The sequence below is a fragment of the Triticum aestivum genome, chromosome 5D (assembly GCF_018294505.1).
Source record: "Triticum aestivum cultivar Chinese Spring chromosome 5D, IWGSC CS RefSeq v2.1, whole genome shotgun sequence".
NCBI lineage: Eukaryota > Viridiplantae > Streptophyta > Magnoliopsida > Poales > Poaceae > Triticum > Triticum aestivum.
Window position 1 is genome coordinate 552,860,103 of NC_057808.1, and position 4,018 is coordinate 552,864,120.

Consider the following 4,018-nt stretch of genomic DNA (forward strand, 5'->3'; position numbering starts at 1 on the left):
CCTAAATGGTTGATTAACATTTTTCAAATAGTTTTTCATATTTTTTTCCAATGCTTGTTTAATATTTTTATATACATGGTAAAAAATTTATTATTTTTTTAATACATGATCAACAATTTTTCTATACACATTCAACATTTTTCCAAATGCTTGATTTACATTTTTCAAATACTTGTTCAATATTTTATTTTTTTGTAATTTATATTTATAATATTGTAAAGTATAAACAAAAGTACGAAAATAAAGCGAAAAACGAAAATAGAAAACGAAAAAAGAGGCTGTGGCCTGCCGCGCGGGGGGGCCGGCCCATATAGCCCGCCCCTTAAGCGAGTCGGAAGATGGACTCACTGAGGCGAAATGTAGGGGCGCCCGACAATCACAGTGTTTTACTCGATCCCTCAATCTGGCGACGCGCCGCCGCCCACCCCACGGCCACCTCCGCCGCCATTCTGCTCAGGCCAGCCGCCGCCTGTAGATCTGCTACATCTTCTTCAATCTTAACCGGCCCTCTGTGATTGAAAGCCATGCCATTTCCTTGGTTCCTCACCATGTATAGCTAGGTACGTCCAAATCCATGCAGCAGCAGCCGCTATTACTCGAACCGAGGAGACGATCGATTTGATGGCTTCTAAGTCGACGATTCGCCGGTTCGTGAACCTGATCGTGGACGACGGCATCCCCGGAGCCAGATCGCTGCGCCGCATCGACCTCACGCGCCACAAGCTGTTCAACACCACGGTGCCCGTGCTGCCCCTGGACGGAGACGCCGCGCCCGCAACTGCCGACGACCGCAAGACCAAGAATATGCGGACGATCAAGCTTCCCGCCGCAGACTTCAACTTCCAGGGCTCGGGTTCGAGCCTCTACTGGTGCATCCAATGCTTCCCGCTCGCCGGCCGCAAGGTGCTCTGCGTCGACCAGTGCCGCCGCACCTCGCTCTTCGACGCCGACACGAAGCAGGTGGACGACATCCCCTACCTTGACACGCCCAAGCGCATGCCCGTCTCCATCTTCGTCCCTGGCGCCGACGACCGTGTGACGAGAGCATCTACATGTTGGAGGGTCGTCCCGGTAGGGAAGAGACAGTCACAGGAGGTGACGGAAACAGCTCAGCCATCAGTACGAGATCTTTGTGTACCGCAGGCAGACCCACCTTGACCTCCTCCAGCAGATCCTGGCAGCACCAGCTCCTCCCGCCGCCGCCGTTCGTCCGTGACCCCAAGGTGCTCGACCACGTGATCACCTCGCACGTGGTGCTCCGCGCGGCTCCAGCATCTGCATATCGGCCGGGGGTATAAACCTCCTTAGCCAGAAAACAGCCGAACGTTCGGGCACCTACTGCTTGGACACGGCCAAACACACCTGGACCCAAGTTGGCGACTGGACACTGCCGTTCGTAGGCAAGGTCCAGTATGTGCCGGAGCTCAAGCTTTGGTTTGGCATCTGCGCCGACGACTGGCAAATTATCCCCTGGGCTTCTTCTATAATCAATATTGTTAGGAATTAATTAGATATAGTTAATTATGGATAATCTCCACCTTGTAAACCGACAGGCGGTTAGCCTTTTCCAACCGTCGCGTCTCTTCTCGTTCCCTCCCGAATGGATATGTCCATTCGTTCGCGTCCCTTCAGGGATATACAATGTACAGAGATCATCGATGAAAGTGACAGAGATTCATTTGCCTTCCTTGTTTCATATCACGTTATCAGCGCGTGTCTCTCCGCTGAGAGAGAAAGGCCGGAGGTGCACGAGGAGGCGGCCTCACGACGAACCGCGGCGTTCCGTGCAGGAGAGCAGCGGTGGCGTCTCCCGGCGTTCGACTGCGGCGTCTGGCCTGACGCATCTCGCATGGAACGGCGGCGCCTGAAACGCACGGGTTCTCCTGGCTAGCGTCGCCATCATCGGCGGGAGGGAGCGACTAGCCCACACGGCCAACAGACGATTCCTCTACTAGCGGCGCCATGGCGTCGGCGGGAACACACAGCATCTGCGGCAGCGCGACACGACGAGACTGGCGAAAGGTGCGGCGTCGGCGATTCAGACTGCAGCGGCAGCGCGAGGGCGAGTCATGGCAGCGGCAACCGCACAGGATGAGCAGCCTTATCTCTTTGAATATTTTGCAATTCAGCTCTCGTCTTATATGCTAATCCCATATGAATCCATGGAACGTCCACAGCCCTGAGACTAGGCGTCTCAAATATGCTACAATCAGGTGGGCTAGGCCGGAAGGTCGCACGGGTAAAAGAAAAAGAAGATAGAGAAACAGACAACGTGGTGTTAAGCCACTGGTTTGGGTACTCGACTCGGTACCAATTTTTTTTTCTGATTCTCTTTTCTATTTTTAGCTTTGAGCGATGCAATATTTGCACCTATGTGTTTTTTCTTTACAACTGTTTATGGTGCATTACTGTGTCGTAAAGCACATAAGTATATCAACATATTGATTCGGCAATTACGTAATTGCTATATGTTGATGATACTTGAAAATTTACTATCGAGTAAATTAATGGGCATGAAGATTTCATGCAGGATATGTTGAGCATATCCAGAATGAATTTGCTGAGTTTGCTTGAATCTCAGTTTCACCATAACCGCACATTCTCAGAGGGCTCCTACTATAGCTAATATAGCATAGTATGTTGCATTACCCTTCATCTCACATCTCACACCCTGATCTGTTGGGATCAATAGAGAGTGGTGGTTATACATGAAGGGTATGGCAAATGGACATTCGTCCGATTCCACGACTTTGAGTCTGTGGTAACATACAACTCTGATGGGCACCAAATCTACTCAAAGTTTGAGATTCTGCAATTGCGCAGTTTTAGATGCCAATCTCATCGAGGAAATGATCTCCACTTTCAATCCTTGTATGAGGATTTTGACCGAAGAATTCTGTCAATTGTGAAAGGAAGTGGAGACGTGATGGGAAGCAGAGTAAGAATGGAGCTAAAAAGAGCAAAAGTCATTTTAAGAACAATGACAAGGCTAGCAACTCTGAAGATTGCTATAGGCGTGGTTGTATGATTCACACTACAAGGAAACGTGATATTCCAACCATTTGGTGGATCAGTACATGCAACCAACTGCCAAGGGCAAAAGGCTCATGGGAACCTGTATTAAGCTTACTGGACATAATGGTTATTTCCCTATGGTTGAAAGTTTCCGAGATGTTCCTCAGAATGCAGGTAACCAGGAGCATGCTCGGCAAAAGGAAGGACCACTACTTAGTGTCGATGACATACTAGTGGACTTCGCCCCTAGTGACATATAATGCATGTATATCTATATGAGTTTATATGTATATTGAACTCTATAGAAACCTATGAAATAACCCAACTGAGAAGAAAATGTGTTAAGTGGAAACTGGGTCTACTAACACAATATTAAGGGAGATAAAGTATTATCATACTCTTGAGAAGAGTAATGAACGTGTCATGACAAGTTATGGTCGTGATATGGTAATTGTTGGTTCTGGTCAAACCACAATTACACTCCCTATAGGTACTATATGGTAATCATGGATGCATTCATGCATCAAGATTCTACTCGTACCTTGTTGAGTTTTAAGGATATCCGCAATGGTTTCTATGTTGAAACTCATATAATGAGTGAGGTTGGAAGCCTACTCATGACTCAACAAAAAGGATTTGAATGAAATCCTAGAGTAAATGCTTCTCTATATTGTGGATTGTATTATACATACATTAAATTAGATATGCATTGGCGTATAAGATAATTTTCTAGAATCTTGAGAAGTTCAAGATATGGCATGATTGCCTTGGTCATCCTGGTATTGGGAGGATGAGAAAATTATTGATGGTTCAATTGGACACAATCTAACGGTGTGAATTTTCCAAATTCATTGAATTATGTATGCACGATGTGTGCAAACTAGGAAACCGATCGCAAGGCCATCTTATCTCATGAAAGAGGATGGGCCACTGGATTTCCTTGGATAGGAGATATATATGTGATCCAATTCAACCGTTATATGGCATATTCACATATTTTATA

At 46.9% G+C, this 4,018-nt stretch overlaps 1 pseudogene; it reads left to right on the forward strand.

Annotated features, from left to right (window-relative positions):
- The first annotated feature begins 391 nt into the window (after nucleotides 1-391).
- Nucleotides 392-1,507, forward strand: LOC123121200 (uncharacterized; annotated as a pseudogene).
- The last annotated feature ends 2,511 nt before the right edge of the window (nucleotides 1,508-4,018 follow it).